At 37.3% G+C, this 21246-nt stretch overlaps 1 pseudogene; it reads left to right on the plus strand.

Annotated features, from left to right (window-relative positions):
• LOC148538905 (uromodulin-like) overlaps positions 1-21246 on the plus strand; it is a 96711-nt pseudogene that overhangs the window by 8911 nt on the left and 66554 nt on the right.

Here is a 21246-nt window from a genome sequence, read left to right on the forward strand (position 1 = left end):
TTTTTAAAAAGTCCAGACTGGATGAAATGCTTACACAGGAACTTTTTAACAGACACCACAGACTCTTGTGTATAAGAAGACCCAATAGACTTTACTAAGACATTTGTGATTCACTTATTAGTGGTTACATCTTTGCTGCATATGCAACAAATTGCACCATGCATAGTGCGAGGCGTGCACCTGGGAGCGGAAACGCGCACTGCGTTCTCACCCGCACCTCCATAGGTTTGCATTGCACAATCACAGTGTGCGCCATAGTGTACAGTAGCATATGCTGCTGCGGGTAATTGCATGGCGCAATGCATGTGCATTTTTGTAGCGCAATCAGCAAAGATGTAGCAGGACTGTGTTGTATTATATACAGTACCAGTGTTCAGTCATAATAATGTGTGGCACTAACCACATTAACACTAATTGCACATCAAGGCAACTGATCCTCACCATCACCTCCTAAAGCAATGGGACTAACAGCACCAGTGGGAGAAAACAAAGAATCGGGTTAGTAATTCATATCTTACCTTACTCTGCTTACAAGCGTTTTCCCTTCATTCTTGATATTGTGCATCCCGGTATGTTTGAGATGGAGAGGAAGGTGAAGACTACTACAGCAACATCTTATAAGAACACCCATCCAACAGATCTATTATACAAAGCATCTTTGGAACCACATAAGAACACCCACACTACAGAATTTTTTGAGCATATTATACAACAGACATTTATTCATTGAGATTAATTGGGAAATTTGATTACCATTTGGGAGTCTTATAAGAACATCCATCATACAGAATACAAGTCAGGACCCATTTATCTAAATTCAAGGAGGACAATCTGTCAGATATTGACATAACATTAGTGGCATCTCTAGAGCACATATAGGAAACTATTGCATAACAAGGATATGTACAGGATTCTTTCCACTAGATTACTGAAAATAAGTACACCAGAGCTCACCATATCCACACAATACTACAGTATATTTGTGATTAGATGCTGTGAAGATCTTGGCAGTGAAGTGGTAGCTATCATAGGCACAAAGCGACTTACACCATCTGAAGATGGCATTAGCTAATGGAGACAAGCTCAGAAAGTCTACGCTTTTTAGCCAGGTCACAGTCCCCATTGAGAAGAAATGGGACTGTTGTCTGCAGAGCTAATTTTTACCTTTTTGAAATAAATATCTGTGATACAGTACATTCTGCATTAGGCTATTGGTACATACTGTAGCCAAATACTTAAAATCATTTGGATCTGCAGTTTCCACATTATGTAAGTAAAAAGGGGCTTTAAACATGTGCCCCTAAATGTCAGTAAATGACTCGTGTATAGTATACACTATAAAGGCCTTTTGATAAATTTTTATTTTTTTAACATTAATCCAGGCCACAATGAGTTGTCAATGATGTTTCTCTTATCTTAATTAAGTAAATCAACTGTCATTGGTTTTATTTTTCATTGCAGGTTACTACGTGAACAGTACCAGCTTTTATATGATACCCTGCAGTGATAGAGAATCAGGTACAAGATAACAAAATTGTATATATCAGTATGTAACTGAACAAGATGCAACATGGATTACTAGTAAACATACAGCACAATATTGCTAATTGTTCCTTTAAAGTGTAGTTGTTACATTCACACACTGAATATCATTTACAAAGCACAAAATACCCTGGGGACAGTGTAAAATTCCCTTTGGTGGTGTTGTGAACCTACTCATGAGAAGAGGTGGGCAAAATTACTGTGTTCTTTGCTAAATGAGGACTATGTTCACCAGTGCGAGTAGTGTGGAGGTGACGATATAGTTTGTGTGGAGCGGGTGCAGGTTAGAGTTACCTCTCTGATACAGTAGATCAATCTTCTGGCATCTTTGCTTAGCAGCAACTGCCTACTCAGACCATGCCCCATCAGAAAAGCAAGGGTTCTTCCCCTGGACACAGTAAATGCACAATTAGGCTATCATGCACAAGAATGCACTATTTAATTAACCCCAGCTGAGAACTTGAATAGGGCAGCACGATGGTTGCAATAAGTGAAAGAAGATTTACATGTACATTAAGTTGACAATAAATTAAATACAGTTTCATAATTACTGGTAGCTTTATTACTAATGAAAAACATGCTGAAATAGCTATGGCCTTCCCGGATATTCACATAAACCGAACATAATATGCATTCTGTTAGCACTCTACAAATGTCCCTTTAAGTAATGGAGGGTCATTTAACCCAAGTGCCTATGTCCTCAATGCTTTTAAATTTGATGAAGGCTCTCTAAATGACTTGAATGCTGGCAATCTGGGTCATATCTGAGCTCTCAAGTGCATATTGCAGTATATATGTACAATTAGGAGTCAGATACAACGTTGCAGTGCTGATATGTATACAGTTTAAAGGTATCACAAACTATGGGGTAGATGGAAAGAGATTAAGTGAGAGAGATATGTTCAGATATATCAACAAATAATATTCTTGTTATTTTTTCAAACACATGACAGTTAGGAGCTGATTGGTTGGAGCACGATATTAGATTAACAAGAAAATCACTTGTTGATATATCTGGGCCAAAGTACCTCACTTCAGTTGGTCTCTCTGCGTGGAATCACAAGTCTCGGCCAGTCTGATTGTTAAAGATATCTTCTTAACTCTGCTCAATGGCATCACTCAGCTCTACAACTGCTCTTTTTTAAAATCAACTTTATTTAAAATGGCAGTGGCCAGGGGGGTAACTAGACCTATGAGGGCCCCATAGCAAAATCATCATGGGCCCCTCCTTGGTTCCAACTCCCTTTCTACATCCTCCCCGCATTCCCATCCTCCCTGCACTCCTCCCTCCCCTTCCGCGACTTACCTCTGCTCCGTGGTCACGTCCTCCTTCAGCAGTGTGCTGCACAGGGCTGGCACATCTCTTATCCTGGTTAGCTCCATCTCTCCTCACTGACTGATGCTGGGAGGAGCCATGCTGAGCCTGCTGGGATATCCCCGGGTCAAGGTCACACCTCCTTCCAGTTTCAGTCAGTGAGGAAAGACAGAGGCGGAACCGACCAGGAGAAGATGTGCCTGCCCTGTGCAGCATACTGCTGAAGGAGGACACAAACATGGCTTGCCTGGCACTGTAGGTGCAAGGGAGGGCTGTGCCCTGGAGGCGGCCCAGGACCCATAATAGCCACACCCCTTGTGCCTAAAGTAGTTACACCAGTGGAAGTGGCATCTATGCTCTTTTCCAAAATGGTCTTATTTGAAATGGAATCTCATGGGCCACACAAAATGGCTTTTGTCAGAATCTCCTATAAAATAATAGTATTGTCTGTGAGTAGGACAGGTCTTTAAGTAATACCTTGCAACTGTGGGGTATCACACTATTTTTAAAGATCAGTGTAAAAACCAAACATGATTATAAAAAAATGGGGTGGAAGAGCGCAGAGATATTTCCATTTTGTAAAAAGTCTTAAACTTGCACCACTTCAGAGTTGTTGTTCAAATTCTGTCCTCATCTTTGATTGGACACATTTTGAAATATCCAAGATTTAAGGGCGAAATGCATTTCAGGTTGAGCTATGTCCAATGTAAATAAATTATTTTTAAACACTCACAAGTGTTACAATTAATGCCCCACACTGTTTTTATTAGCATAAATAATAAGTGAGTCTAAACTTAGCAGCACTTTAGAAAAAAACTGAAATGGTTTGGTATTAAAGTTATTGCATTTTATGTGACTTTTTCAAAAAGCACCACATGATTTTTCCACCTCACAAAAGACCTACAGTAGATATATTTCTAGTTTGTGGAGGTGCATTGGGAGACCAAAAGACCATAGTGGTGCACCACTGTAAAACCACAGTAATTTTTGTGGTGAGCATCCAGTAAGCATTATAAATGAGGTCCAGTGAAGGCAGAAGTGAGATTTCTGAAAATGTATGAATTCACTATACAGTAGGTACCAATATTAGAAATAACAAAATACTTGTTTATTTCTCAAATATCATCCTAAATGATTGTCAACAATTTAGACAATATGAGAATGTTGATTATCACAATTACAGTATATATTAAATTTTTGCATAAAGCTCTAAGGATTTATTTCTACTTAGAAGAGGGAATGAGGGTAAAGAAGATTTATATCATTATTTTATCAGCTAAATTACTGTAAGTTAAAAAAAATTTCAATCAGAAATTCAACTTTGTAAAGGGCCTATATTGCTGATGAGGTTTTGCTTCCATCCTTATATTTTTCTGTTTAATTTTAATGTCACTTTCATATAAATTTATGTATATCTTGTACCCCTAGAATTCCCATCATTGACCTATGTTGTGGACACAACCGGCTCTACGTCTCTATCATTGATAAAAGAAGCTACCGGGATTCTTATAAACAGTCTTTCTGCATCATCTGACAATGTAACACGACAGTATACTTTGGTGGAATTCAATGACCCAAGTATGGAATTTTAACAATTAATGGATTACCACACATATACATCAACATACCGTATATACTGTATATACATAAATACACACTATACACACATACACAGATATGTACAGTATGTATTTAAAAGGACTCATGATCATCTTGGATGCCCAAAGTTGACAAATGGTATTGTCTATATATGCTGAGAAAAGGTGGATTTTTATAAAGGAATGATCAGCTGTAATTAAACAGAGCTGCATCATTTGATACGCTGATGATTTTTTTCTAAGACATAAGAATTTGTCACAAAAGGGGTGTGAAGATATTTGATAAAGTAGCCTATTCACATGTATCGTGGTGAATGTTAATTTAATTGAAAAAAGTTACAAAAAAGTCAGATGTATCAAAAAATGTAACAAAGAACCATTTTAAAATGTTATTTACAAGCCCTTATGCTGCCTTTTTCAGTCAAAGCTTTGTTTGTTTTTCATCTATACATTAGTTGTGGGTTTTCTCTATGCAGCATTCAAACCCACAAAGCTACATGAAGCACCCTGATAGTCCTCATTAGAGTCATGGAGGCCAATTCATCATCACTTATGGACCCATGAACTTCTCTTTCCACATGTTTTTAGTAATAGGCCCATTCATTATTTGGGGCCCGATAAGGCTTCCTAGTATTCAGCAAATTCCAAAATCAAAACATTTTCGGAGTTTGCTTGTGGGAATCAATGCCATCTTAAGATGATGTTGGTTCCTAAACTCCTGGTCATTCCTATGGGGAGGAGGTTTTGGGTTGGTGAAGATGGATAAGATTGAGGCCTCTCTGCTTCAATTCCGAGTGTCCAATGGTCGTGTACATGATCTCATGGCACATATACCCAGTTAGCCAGATGGGCATCATAAAGTACTGTATCTGATCACTGGGACAGCTGCTTTAGCAGCTATTCCTACAATGCGGAATTGACCGGTAATTAATTATCCACCTCTACAACTCGCAGTGATACTTAATCATCCGGCCCCGATGGTGAATCAGCTCCTTGGTCCTCTATTTCAGATTCAATACAGATGTTGTCTTCACACACTTTCTGTTTTTCTGAGCACAGACGATATCAATCATAAGTATATATATCAATCCATTATTGAAGCGCTCGTTTCTATTTTTTTACTTGTATTTTATTGTGATTATAATAGGTATTGATAACACCTATTTGAAACAGTAGCAGCTTCGTTGCAGCGCGAGGGGGAATCATTATTTTTTTGATTCATTGTATATAAGTTATCTGTATTCCCTGTTGCAGCAGCATGTTGGGTTATAGAGAGAAGAGAAAAGACATATTAGAAAATCTTTTTAAATTTACAGACAATGAAACACAGTCTGTTGTAATAGAGAAAAGTTTAAAAGAAATAGCATTTTATCTAGAGAGAGTATTATCACAAGAAAGTTGATTATGGAGGGAAATAGCCACTCTAGAAAGGTATATTGCAGACCAACTCATACCCAAAGGCCTAATCATTAGAAAGGAACCGTCGAATAAATTTGAGTAGGAAGAATTTCAATTAGAGTGGCAACAAATCCTAGATAGTTGTTCATTTTCATTAATCAATCTTATAGTACAAGGACGTAGAAAAAGTCTAAAAGAAATAGAGGAAGAAATAAATCTACTAACCAATGAAATAGAACCATTGAGGAAAAGGGAAGATTGGTTAGTCCTAGAAAAATATATGGAATATAGGATTAAATTAAAAGAAAAGGACATTATAAGCAAAAAACAGAAAAAATATGTCAGAGATAGGACAAATTTATTAAATGATGAAAAAGGAAATGAAAATAATTCTTTTTATCAGGAAGGAAGTTGTAACTGCACAAATTTTGAAAGCAGCCCAATTAGGATAGAAACTCCCATGGATAATAGGAAAACCCAAAGATTAAGACGAACTCCTCATAAATCATCAAATTTATACAAAAAAAGAGGACAAAATGAAATCTGGGGGTTCCAAACAAACAGACAAGAAGGTAGAACATACAATAGAAAACGATATAATCGGACTCCCTATAGAAATAATACATATAATAGTAGAAATGATGAGAGGAGACAAAAAAGAGGCAAATTGGGTACGTCACGAGATTATTATATAAAAGACGAATGGATAAGGGAAAATTCAAATCCAGTTACACCATTCTCATATAAAAATAAATTTGATGTCTTATCAAAGGAACATTTTTTAGGACGGAGTCGAAGGAAGAACTACAGAAGATAGTCCATTATAAGAGAAAACAAAGAGGGAAGAGAGGGAAAGGCAAAAATAAGAAAAAACATGTAAATCCTAACCCTCCAATCATTATACCCAAACAAGATAATAGGGTATTTAATTTGAGTTCACATGTATTAACAAAGGAAGAGATGTCTATACTAAATAAAGGACTAAAATACACACCAAATAGTAGAATCAACAAATTTGGAACTTATGTGGACGTTCAAAAATATATAAGAAACCTTACATTAAAAAGATACTTCCTTACTCAGAGAGAAGGAAGTTCAGATATCCGCTGCACTTTTAAACCAAAATCTACCTTCAATCCTACACATGCAAAAGGTTGCTTTATAGAAACTTTTAATAAATTGGTTTGTACAGATTTAGACAAAATCAAACCGGCATGGGACAACAAACCCAATTTGTCCAAAAACGAAAGGGAAGCACTTAAAACTTTGGAAGACAATGAGAATATCATCATTAAACCCGCGGATAAGGGAGGAGGCGTGGTAGTTATGGATATCAGCAATTATGAGAAAGAAGTACTCAAACAATTAAATGATAGAAATACGTACCAACTTCTTAGAGGAGATCCGAGTACACGTATAGAAAAAGAACTGAACCAAATGATAAAGAAATATCTGGATTTAGAAATTTTAAACGAAAAGGAAGCTAAATTTATCATACACACTAACCCCTCCATTCCAGTATTTTATATCCTGCCGAAAATACATAAGGATATAAAAAATCCGCCGGGCTGTCCCATTGTGGCAGGTACAGAATCAATAACAGCAAATCTATCAGAATATGTAGATTTTCACCTGCAACAAGAAGTGATAAAAATTTAATCTTATTTAAAGGACACTATCAATGTGATTAACAACCTTAAAGATATTATTTGGGAAGAAGGAGATTTCCTAGTTACGGCAGATGTTGGGTCCCTATATTCCATAATTGAACATGAAATAGGTTTGGAGGCTGATAAATATTATTTAGAACAAGGAGGGATGGAAGAAAATAAAATAAAGTTCGTAGAGGAGGCAATTAATTTTATATTAAAAAATAACTTTTTTTGGTATAAAGATAGATTTTACCAACAAATTAAAGGAACGGCAATGGGCACAAGATTTGCTCCAGCATATGACAATATGTTCATGGGTCTATGGGAGGAAAAACACATTTGGAACAATAACATCTATCTGAAATACATAAAAAAATGGATGCGCTACATAGATGATGTATTATTCGTTTGGCATGGAAATTAGTTAGCATTACAACAATTTTGTGAAATCATGAATATAAACACATAGAATATTATACTTACCTATGAAATTAGTAAGATGGAGGTCCATTTTTTGGACCTAAGTATATATATTAATAAAGATCGAATAGAAACTAAAATCTATATCAAACCCACTGATAATAATAACTATATACCAATTTCCAGCAATCACCATCCAGCATGGTTAAAAAGTGTCCCAAAAAGCCAAATTCAAAGAATAAGACGGAATTGTTCCGAATTAGAAGTCTTTGAAAAACAGGCAAAGGATATGAAAGAAAATTTCTTAGAAAAGGGATATGATACTAACATCATTGATAAGAAAATTGAAGAAATGAAGGATATAAATAGAAAAGACCTTCTGGTATATAAGGAGAAGAAAAAAGAAGATACCAAACGAAAAATTCCATTTATTACTAAATTTAATGGACAATTTAGAGAAATTGAAAAAGTTTTCAATAAATATTGGCATATCCTCACAAAGGACCCTATTTTAAAGACAATAATTCCTGACAAACCAAGTTTCGTCTATAGACGTGCGGACAATTTAAAGAATCGTCTGGTGAAAAGTGCCATTCCCGAGAGAAGAATAAACCGCATCAAAACAACAGGTTTTCAAAGATGTGGAGATTGCCCAATGTGCAAAACACATAAAAACACCCCTAGAAAGGTTGATGAATTTACCTCAAACTCAAATGGTTCTAAATTTAAAGTCACAGATTTTATAACTTGCAACAGTAAAAACTGCATTTATTTAATAGAATGCAGTTGCAATCTTCAGTATATAGGTAAAACATCAAGGACCCTCCGAGAAAGATGGGCAGAACATGCTAGAAACATTAAAAATGGATACGACAAACATTACCTGTCAAACCATTTTAAAGAAATACATGCATGTTCTGCAGATTCCATCAAACAAGTTATTGGTATTAAGAGAGTAGTAGGGAATTGGCGTAAGAAAAATTCAAATGTCACTTTGGCTCAATGTGAAATGAAATACATACATGATGTGAAAACATTAGTTCCATATGGTTTGAATGCGGATTTTGAAATCAAGTGGTTTTTATGAATAATGAATTTTGTTCTATATATTTATTCTTATGCACGATAATATTGGAAGATCTTTACCGCTATATACCATTTTATTAGAGATGTTTTATTTATTTAAAGATATGTTCCACCTATCATTTAGTTTGTTTATAAACAGCAGATTTTGTATCATACAAAAATCCTGGTCAAATAATGTGAAGGGAAGTATTCCCTGTTTTCAGATTCGTTCGGGTGACACAACCCGGTATACACTTTCTATATAAGACCTTAGCGCTGACATGCATACCAGCATCTGGAAGTCGCGCCTTAATGATGGTTCAGTAGGTGACACGCACAGAGAAATAATGGTGACACGCATATAGGCTTCCGAAAGTCATGCTTTAATGACACCCTGACAATGACACGCACGCCGGATATTCCGATCTATTTTATTAAAGATGTTTTATTTATTTAAATATATGTTCCACCTATCATTCAGTCTGTTTATAAACAGCAGATTTTATATCACACAGAAAAATCCGGGTCAAATAATGTGAAGGGAAGTATCCCCTGTTTCAGATTCGCTCGGGTGACACAACCTGGTATTTACTTTCTATATAAGACCTTAGCGCTGACACGCATACCAGCATCCAGAAGTCGCGCCTTAATGATGGTTCAGTAGGTGACACGCATAGAAAACAATGGTGACACGCATATAGGCTTCCGGAAGTCGTGCTTTAATGACACCCTGATGATGACACGCACGCCGGATATTCCGGTCTAGATGCTAGAGGACAAAAGTCCTGTTCCCTAGCTCCGATTGAGGATGGGGGAACGTGATTGGATAATAAATCTGCCACTCGAAACCGGAAGTGGACATAACTTACAATTATGTTACAATTTTACACTTTACACCATCCGTTTATGAAGTTCTTAAACATTTTTTAAATTATATATACATTAGAAGTAAACACAATAAGTATGAAACTTTCTGATGTTAGAATTAAAATTTTAATTAAATCTGCCCAGGAGAGAGGGGCGGGACTTAATTTAGGATAAATAGAAGCTCATTTGGAATGAACACCACTGCCTTGAAAAAGACTTGTTAGTCGAAACGCGTTGGTGTGGTGCTATCTTATCCATCCACTATTGGAACATTCAGCCATTACCTTACCATTGGGGTAAGAATACCCGGGTTTATTTTATTTTATATTTTTTTGGATGTGTTTACTTCCCTAGTGGTATTTTCATCAGGAATGTGCATGTTGCCCATATATGTGGATAAAAAATACTAAGAAGATTTTAATTTTTTGGATATACCAATAAAACAATATTTTTTATAAGAAATTGCCATTATTGTTTCTGGTTTGGAAAGTGTCTCCTGGATAAAAGAAACCATTATATGAGGACCCACTACAGTATACGTGTAAGCATACATGTAAGCACGTCTTATTGTTTGAATTTATACGTGGTGTGATAACGCTACTGATATACAAGGGAAAGAAGTATAAAGAAACCTCTATATGTATAGCAAACACCTGTGGATGTAAGCTTGATTGTGAGTGTCCCAGTTTGAAATTGCACTTGTGGGTGACCTTCTATCAATAGATCAACACCAAACCCCATTTTCTATATGTGAAAGGGATTATGTTTGTGACTCTATATATGAACTTCTAAGATCATAGAAATACTACACTATCAGCTCTTCTTGTTCTTTATTATTCTCTTTATACATGGAGAAAAAATCCATTTGAAAACATCTGAGAAAAATCTAAAGAACTAAGAAGAAATACGGACGATATCAATCATAAGTATATATATCAATCCATTATTGAAGCGCTCGTTTCTATTTTTTACTTGTATATCTTATATGCACACATATCTTATACAAGCACTTATGGCTCGCTGTGGCGTGCTAAGATGTGCAGTTCAAATCCTGACAGCGGCAGCCCGACAAGTATGAAAATCCCGATTGTCATTGGTAAGTATTCACTAACCTATTTCCCCCCTAACCCTAACCCTCCCTTAGGGGTGCCAAACCCTGACCTCCCTCTAAGTGCATAAACCTAACCCCCCCTTCCCAGCCACCTAAACCTAAGTCCCCGGGGGGGTGCCTAACCCTCACCTCCCCCCCAGGGTTGCCTAACCCTAACCCTTCCTTCCCCTAGCCTAAACCTAACCTCCCAGGGTGGTGCCTAACCCTAATTTGCCCATGGCTCCCTAAACCTAACCCTCACCCCCCCACGGCTGTCTGTGCCCGGTGCCCGGCTTACCTTCGATCGGTAAGCCGGGTGTCGGGCTCCTGGCATAGCGAAAATGACAGACGTCGGGATGTCGACGCCTGTTATTTAACCCTTGCCGGGATTAGACAGTCGGGAAGCCGACGGTCGGGATTCCATCCATCTGCTTCCTGACTGCTTCCCGCTATAACATATACCAGATGGCACCTGCATAAAACAGCCATTGTGAAACAATTGATGTCTACAGTAAGCCCACCCTCAAATATTAAGAAAAGTGCCCTGCTACAGGTTTGCAACCATTTGACATCATATGCAACCAAATAGGGGTAAACAAGGATTCCTGAAGGAATGGCCTGTGTCTTGATAATGTAATAGCTTTCACAAAGCTGCATAAAACCACTCACAACAATAAAGAACACAGCATGATCACTGCAATAGTGAGACACATGTATTCTGCAATTTTGCCCCATACTGCATGCAGACTTGCTCATGACATGGTGACTGTCAAACAATATTTATTAACAGAGACATAGGGTTATATTTAGTAAAGGTCGATTTGAATCAATTCTGATTGATCAATTTTGATTGATTTAAATTAGATGAAAATAGATCAATAAAAACTAAATCACAGATTTACTGCTACTTAAAAACCAAATCAAAAATTGTCTGTCAGCAAATGTGTGATTTAACCCCAGGAACACAACATCATTATTGATTGAACTTGATTGATTTAAAAAAAAAAATCAAATAAAATAGACATTTATGGTCTATTTTAATAGACAAAATGGTACATAAATATATACCATAGTGTTGGGGGATAGACTCACATCACTAAACTCCTTGATGGGCGTTGTCGAACCAGATATGACCACATTGGGACAAACAGTGACTTCTTGATGGCACGGCCTGCGTTTATGTACTTGATCATGTGACAAGACTGACTTAGCTGCACAAGATAAACCACAACAATAAACAACACAGTATTGTGCTCATGACAAGGAGACTGTCTAACAATGTTTAGTGACAGAAACACAGTGTGGGAGTAGACACACATCACTAAACTTGTCATTAATGTCTCTAGTGACAAAGGCACTGGTATCCCTACAATGAAGCACAGGATTCATTGCAGATAGGAGGAGGGGTAAAAAATGTACTATTCATTACATTGTAACCCTTTACCTAGCAATATCAAAATAAATAGTCATCACTATGATTTTTGAATTCCCACCAGATCAAAGGGAACATAAAATGAAGAAATCTTTACGTACCTTTGGCCACACAAATAGAACACACCTTCGGCTAAATGTAATAGGGTGAGAGTTTACAATATGTGAAAGTAATCTCTCACACTTTTTAAACTCAGCCAATGTAATAGAGTCCATGCAAACTCGCATATTTTTCAAGCACAAAAAACATTCACGATTAAGGGTCGGATTCAATTAGCCGCAATAAAACGAAAACTTAACACCGGAGAAGTTTTTGCACTATTCGCCAGTTCTGGTGCAATATTTTCCGAATGCGCGCTCACGGTTTTCACCCTACAAAAGATGCAAAAATGCATATGTGAGATAATAGTGCATGACAAAACTAGCGAAAAGTACACCACATTTTGGGCAAATCAGTCTGTACCTCATAAATAGCCTAACTTACATAGGAAATCAATGTAGAAGTGTATTATTAGCCCTAATAAAAATATTTTGGGTTTGTAAAATGTGTCAAATAACTGTTACATGCATATTTGCATAAGCGTAGAAAAATTATAGCAATATTTTTTCTAGAAAATACAGTAATTGCTGCAGTTAAATTGGGGGCACATTAAAATGGGTGCTAGTATATTTTTGCGTGTATAAAATGTTAAAAATACGCCTGCTGCAGCCACCTGCAATTCTGAAAACACCTGTCCCATTCATACAGCCCCCCAAAATTTCAGACCCAATACTTTAAATGCATTTTCCACTATTTTAAAAATTTTCACCCAAAAATTAACATGTCATTATTGGCCAAATTAAACTATTTAAAAAAAATTATTTTGCACAATTAGTCAATAGGGGAAGGGTTCCAAAGGATTCTGAACAAAATCCTTAAAATTTTCGCAAAAAAATTGAGATTTTGCAAATTTTTTCACCTGCACTGAGATGGTGAAAACTTTTTGCCGGTTTCTGTCTTTGGAGTTTTTGTACATGTGAACACTTTTGGGAATTGGACAGCGCGATACGCACTTATATGTGAAAAGTTTCTCACCTGCAAACGCTTTTCGCCAAAATGCAACTTTTCGTGCCTATTTGAATCCAGCCCTTAAACTCTCATCCAGATGTTTTCCCATTTTGAAAATACAAGTCGACCAATGTAATAGTGTGAGAATTTACAACTAAACTCTCACATTTTCTAAACTCTCACCCTAATACATTTTGCCCCTTATGTGAACTTTTCTTGATCAACAAGTTTCAAACCAAAATATGAATAATTTACTTTTTCCCAAAGTTAGTACTGTTCCTCTGATGCATTTTGACTACAAATTTCTAACTTATTTAACAAAAGTTATGTGGTGTTATTACTTTATGTTAACGTTAAAAACACAAAATCGAAACCAAAGCATAAACACTGTAGCTCTAAGGAAATGAAAGTAAAGAACAGTTTATGTAACAGAACTGTTACACGCAAACATCGAAATGCAACTGAACGGGAAACACAGAAGGGACAGCAGTAATAAAACTGATGAATCATCACTGACAAACTAGTAAAAACTGTTTTTTCTGGTAGATTCTCTTCATGTTTACTCATGGCTCAGTCACCACACTGTCACATACCATTCCATGATTACTTATGGCTCAGTCACCGCACTGTCACTTACCATTCCATGATTACTCATGGCTCAGTCACCACACTGTCATTTTCTCACCCATGATGATTCATGGCACAGCCATTCCTCTGTCACTTACCCACCCATGATGACTGATGACACAGCCACCTCACTCTCACTTATCCACCCCCATATGTTCATTTTATAGTAAAAATAATAATTTTAAAGAATATTTATCAAATAAACCTAAATTCTGTAAATAAAGGGGAAAATACAATAATAGGTTTATATGCAAGAATAGGCACATTTTTGCATAGCAAATTTAAATTTTCATTTTCTGCAAAAATAGTATGTAATGCAAGGTTTTTAAAATGTTTAATAAATGTGTTACATTTACCCCACATTTGTGTAGGTATAATGTTACTGTATCAGCACAAAAAAAACATCATACCTTAAACATCCCAGGGTTGATGTACTCTGTAAATTAATGGAGTCCAATAGAATCCTTATATTCAGACTGACCAACCACACTCCGTTAAGCCAAGTTGTTGCTCAGGCCTTAATGGGTTAGGTGCTAATTCTAACATAAAATATATGAGGGAAGATTGTGATGTGGATGATAATTTCTCTGTACACAACATACTTCCTATTGGGAATCCCACTGAAGGGCAGCAGCCAGACACTTTTAGTTTCCGTTTGCAGAAAAATGGCTAATACAGTAACTGAAATAGCTTATACTAAACTGGGCAGCATAATAAAAATACAATTCATGTTCTCCAAAGTTTGGGAACTTTTACATTTATATTGAGAAAGTTCTGGAGATGGAGTTTCACTTTAATAAAGAAACATATAATAAAAGTAATGAGTTCTACATAGTGATTGTAATAATACAGCTACTGATTACGATTATTATGACTTCTGTTTTTTTCAGGTGTCAGACCCCTCCGTGCTACTTGCTCATCCAACGACTTTGTCAATTATGTTAATTCGCTTTATGCCAGTGATGGCGGTGACTGTCCTGAGTATGCAATGGCTGGACTGTTACAAGCATTGGAAAATATTCCATCTGGTTCATTGGTTGCATTAATCACAGATGCCTCAGCAAAGGATAGCAATGACAGTTACACAGTAAATCGCATATTTTCTCTTCTAGATTCTAAACAAGCAAAGGTAAGATAATTACAAATTGTACATGCTACAGTATATGTGAGTACAAGTGCTTAAGTGTGTGTGGGGGGTGGGCAGTAAATATAAATTAAGTTGATATTGACCAAAACATGCAAATTGATAATTATTAAGAAAATATCTGAATTAAAAATAATCTTCCAAATTATTTTGGCTTATTTTACTCATTACAAATGTTATCGCATCACTTTTAGATACATCAGATGGTTTCCTGACACTAGCTATACACACCAGCCCCTCTCTATCATCCAGCTGATAGTCAGCATCAGAAGCCCCGCCCACTGGATCCCAGAATCATTTATACCTTTACACACCAATCAATCACACTCGGGTAGTGCAGTTGTGTGAGTTCTGTACTGGAGATCAGAATGTGGCAAAGTACCCTCTTTGCCACTCATATATATATATATATATATATATATATACCGTATATATATATATATATAATTTTTTCGGGGGGGTAAGAGATAGCACTTAATCCTTGGTTAATTGTGGTGGTGTAAGGTCCCAGAGTGCCTTAATAATATGCATGTTCACTTTCTCCAAAACAAAAAGTAAAAAAAGCCAGCACTCACTTTTAGTAGGTGAATTCCTTTATTCACAAGTATAAACAGGTCATCCTGTGTACAAAGTGCAGTGGCTGCAGAAGCCTGACATCCATTTCCACTGATACTGTTTTCCTCAGGGGCCCCCTGTTAATATCCAGATGAAATGCACTCTTGTTCCATTACAGCTGCTGTGCTGCTATTCCAAGTAGATCACAGAAAATGATATCAGGATATTAAATGTACAATCCTTTTTAAGGACAGCTCTCACCAGTCTACTTGATAGAAAAATAATACAGTTTTTTATAGCATATCAAACACATGGTCGATATTTCGGTCATGACCTTACCTATTAAACTTTCAGGCTAAAAATCTCCACAATTTTTAGACATTGTTTAAATGGCAGTTTTGTGGTCCAGGATATAGATTTTCTTCAACCAAGGCTCTTGTAGCCTTCAGGTCATTTATAGAAAGCCTTGAGAATTGTTGATCCTTGTAGATAATGTTCCAACCGATACTTTTATAGCTTGTTAAATGTCACAGTTTGCCTTGCAGTAGCTCCTATGATAAGTGCTTGCCTTGTCTGCCAAGTTAGTTTAAGTGGTAGCCTGACTTAGGCAGTGTGGCTGTAGCTACATTCTACTTCTCTATATTGGACTATACAGATTTTGATATATGTTCAATGCCTTTGCAATGTCTTTTACCCTTTCTAGATTTGTGCATCTCTATACTTTTTTTGGAAAGTCTCTGGCATGCTGTGGGTCATCACAGAGAGACTGGTAATTGTACTGAAAGAGGAACTGACTGTAGATGAAGCAATTACTTCTTACAAATGGTGGAGTCAAAAAACACATCTTTTAACATTTGATGCAATGTACATGGTATTGCATTTATATAAATTTGACCTTGCACTTACAAGTGATGTGAATACTATTATACTGTAGGCTTTTTTTAGTAATTTGATTTTGGGACTTAATTATATAACCAACTAATGTGTCAGTCTAGCTGATGTACAGTACGAGTTGGATGTGCACGCCCCCCAAACCCCTCATTGTCCTCCTGGTCACTGCCTCTCTTCTCCCCCCCAGTGAAGTATGCACCCATTCCCCTGCCGAGGAGAGAGATGGAAGAGGGGAGAGAGAGAAAGATTGAAAGAATAAGGGCTGAGAGAGTAAGAGGGAGATGAGAGAGAGATGGTAGAAAGTGATGAGAAAAAGAGGGGTAGGGAATGAAATTTGGTAGGAAGAGGAAGAGTTAGAAAGAGAGGGAAAGAAGAGTGGGAAAGAGGTGAGAGGAACACGGGAAGAGAATGAGGTTGAGGAAGAGAGGAAGAGGGTGAGGAAGAGGTTGAGATGGGAAAAAGAAAGATAGGAGGAAATGGGGGAGAGAGATGAGAAGGTAGGAAATTGAGAGGAAAAAAACCCTGACATGATAGCAAATGATGGGTCCAAAATACCAGATTATATTAGTTTACTATGGTGCATAGTACTTTGTAGATCATTTTCAAAAATACTAATTAAAGTTATTTAAAATCTGTGCAATGGAAAGTAACAAATATTTTTGTATTTCAATACTTTTTCAAGACTTTGTAAATGGCGTTTACACATAAAGAAGGTATGGGCTTCAGAATGCATTAACAGAATGGAGGCACAGTATAGACAAAAATGGGATGTACAGCACATACAGGCAGACATAGGGCCTGATTCAAACCCGGTCGCAAGTGCTGAGCGCTCACAACCAGGTCGATGTTTGCCCACTGGGCATGTGCACAATGGAGCCGGCTCCGTCGTGCGCATACGCGAGACCCGGCTAGCGACGGGTGCCCGTCACTCCGGGTCTCGCACCAAAGGGGGTGAGCTGTTGATGGTGATTGACAGCTCGCCCCATTTGGTAGGCGGGCAGGGGGGGTGGCTGGCCAAACGCCTGCCATTTGGGGGCGGCCCCACTGACATCACCAATGATGTCAGTGGGAGAGCTTCCGGCTGTATTAGAGCCAGAAGCTCTCCGGGGCTTGCGGCCATGAGACCCTACCACAAGGGTCTCGTCGCAAGCCCGATGGTCGCGATGGTCTTGACCAACCTGGCTGCTCGCAATAGCTGTGGGTGGTCACCCACAGCTATGCGAGCGGCCAGGAGGCTGAACAAAAAAAAATGCCCTGATTCAGAGCAAATGCTCGTTCAGAGCATCCGTCTCTGAATCAGGCCCTCAGCGTGCACGAGTAGGCAGACATGTGGTACATGGATGGTTATGGAGTGCACTGTATAGACAGAGTGCACAGCACAACCTGGACATATGATTGACAGTACAGAAACACATGGACTGTATACTGTACACTAGCATTAGGGGCCCAAGATATATAAGCAGCACACAAACAGGCATTGGATGAACAAAGATGTACATAAGGTGAACAGCACAGTCACACAGGCATATTTTCATTGTTAATGAACTGTGTGTTAGAGACTACACTGTGTTTTTAAGAATAGTATGTGTAGAACATATTTTATTGTTAATATAGAGACTAGAACAGGCATGGTGCATTTACTGACCAAAAAGGATGATACTATCTGGACTTCAGGTGATTCTCCCCTATACCAATTTAATTCTCTTTCAATCCATGCCCAAGCGTGTTTTCTTATTAATCTGATTCATTTCTGTTTGTTCTCATCAGTGTGTTTTTTGCTGCATTTCATAAATACTAATAGAAAGATTAGCACTGTGCCTGATCAGGGATCTTTCTTATTTATTTTCTAAAATAAAGAGCTGCTTGTAAAATTATTAATATACATATAATGGTGTCACTAAATATACTACTGAATAAATAATTTAAATTAAAAATGTTTTTAAAACTATTTTTTCACAGGTCTTCATTTTTGGTGCCTACCCATGTGGAAGTACAACAGATTATGATTTTCAGGTGTACAAGGATATTGCTTCTCGTAGCTATGGACTTGTTTTTCAAAATGTCTACTCAAGCACCAAAGTAAGTAACATTTGTTTATATATAAGTTAGTTGGCAGACATATGTAGCTGATCACTCCATCTCCCCACTATCAGCATAAGTACACATATACTGTTTAAAATTGATACAAATGTAAAAAAGAATACATTGTGAGTGTTCCTGTGTTGCACACCCACACAACTGGTTTTCTACAGTTTTGTTTAAAATAGACTATGGGCACTATTCATGTTAAAATTGTAATTAAAGAAAATGTAGTTTTCAATTCGCAATGTAAATTTACAAAAACATAGTAGAATTTATAATTCCCCTTTATAAAATTATCACAACCGAAAAGTGCCTCCTTTTGCGGAGACAGCTTTTTGGACTAGTGATAATTTTCACCTGCAGAAATCCAGCTCGCCTTCCGTAACTGCTGCCTTTTTCACAGCCGTGCCTGTCGCTCACTATTCCCCAGCTTCTTGTTAAATGGCCTCCGCTGACTAGGTAGATATTTTAACAGAAGCTCCCTTCTGTGTCCTTAGCGTGTAGCTCTGGCTCCATGAGGACTGACTTCAGGCCCTGCTCTCCAGCTTCTTGTTAAGTGCCCACCACTGCCTAGATAGATATTTTAACAGAAGTTCCCTTCTGTCTTCTTAGCGTGTAGCTCCAGAGACGGAGCTATTTATTTATTTATGATCACTTATATTGATATTTTGGAAAAGCACTGTAGGCGCTCATTATCAACTTCATATTCTGATTGAGACTTATTTGGTGGATTGCCACTAACAATATCACATTGATAGAGCTAACAGCACACAAATTGGGGAGTGCATCATATTGAATTTCTCTAAAGCTAACACCACCATAATTAAGGTTTAAACAGTGAACTTGTACCTATTTTGGTGCTGAAATCATCCACAATTTATATACATATATAAACTGTATTACATATATATATATATATATATATATATATATATTGATATATTTAAATATACAATACAATGCACCGGCACTCCTGCACTCTGTGTCAAAGGGCATATAGCCCAAATTTGCTCCGGTGCCCTCCAAGGAGGACAGCACCCCCAAAATGTAATAACCACAAAAACCAGGCGGCACTCGGAGTCTTGATAAACAGAATACCCTCCCCGGAGGGATTTAATTGGTCGACGTTTCGAGGTGCAGTTCACACCTTCCTCAGGACAACAAAACATGGTGTAACAATACATTATAACATAAATACATAAGCAATACACACTTACCCCACTGTACAACCATGCACACCTGGGCTCCGTCTGGCATCCACACTTACGGTAGCGGCAGGTCCGCGAAAACCGGAAGTGACGTCACCCGGCTGGGATCCGGTGCCATGGCAACCCTGTATCCACACAACAAAAACATCATTTTAAAATAGTGCAGCCAAATTTACACAAATATCAAGCAATAGGAAAGTGCAAAGTGCAGCAGCACCATACAATAAATACTATAAAATGGCATTATCAAAACCATATATAAAAGTAACATACATAAAAACGTGCTGTATAACTAGAAAACCTTAATTGAAAAATCATGTAAAGAACATTCTAAAAAACATACATGTAGTTATATGTATACATGTATACATATGTACACATGTTTCTCCACTTAATTATTTATTTATACTATTTTGTATATTGTGAACTACATGTATGTTTTTTAGAATGTTCTTTACATGATTTTTCAATTAAGGTTTTCTAGTTAATGCCATTTTATAGTATTTATTGTATGGTGCTGCTGCACTTTGCACTTTCATATTGCTTGATATTTGTGTAAATTTGGCTGCACTATTTGAAAATGATTTTTTTGTCGTGTGGATACAGGGTTGCCATGGCACCGGGTCCCAGCCGGGTGACGTCACTTCCAGTTTTCGCGGAGCTGCCTCGACCGGAAGTGTGGATGCCGGACGGAGCCCAGGTGTGCATGGTTGTACAGTGGGGTAAGTGTGTATTGCTTGTGTATTTATATGTTATAATCTATTGTTACACCATGTTTTGTTGTCCTGAGGAAGGGGTGAACTGCACCTCCAAACGTCGACCAAATAAATCCCTCCTGTGAGGGTATTCTGTTTATCAAGACTCCGAGTGCTGCCTGTTTTTTTGTGGTTATAAATATATATATATATATATATATATATATAGTCATTAATGTCCTGCACTCACACCTTAGAAGGTCTTTTTTACTAGGGTGCTCCTCTTTGGACTTGAGCCTAATATTCATACATTCATACGTGCTACATACCAAAGTGCATAGACACAAGGGCACTCACCAGATTTCTTCAAAAACAGTGTTCAAGAGTTTATTTCCCATCAGTGGAAACAAATCATTCCAGGTTGCATTCAAATAACTCCAACGTTTCGGTCTAGAAACAGACCTTTTCAAGGCTTGCAATCCATGTTTAAATTCATTTAAACTCGCAAAAGATCAATTCAACCGTCCAATACAGCAACCATCACAAACTGCATTAGGCCAGGTCCCACACTTAAATACCCCAATTCAAATCACATGTATCAGTAAGGCAGAAAACCCG

The sequence above is a fragment of the Taudactylus pleione genome, unplaced genomic scaffold (assembly GCF_031769625.1).
Source record: "Taudactylus pleione unplaced genomic scaffold, aTauple2 ptg000032l, whole genome shotgun sequence".
In the NCBI taxonomy this organism is placed as follows: Eukaryota; Metazoa; Chordata; class Amphibia; order Anura; family Myobatrachidae; genus Taudactylus; species Taudactylus pleione.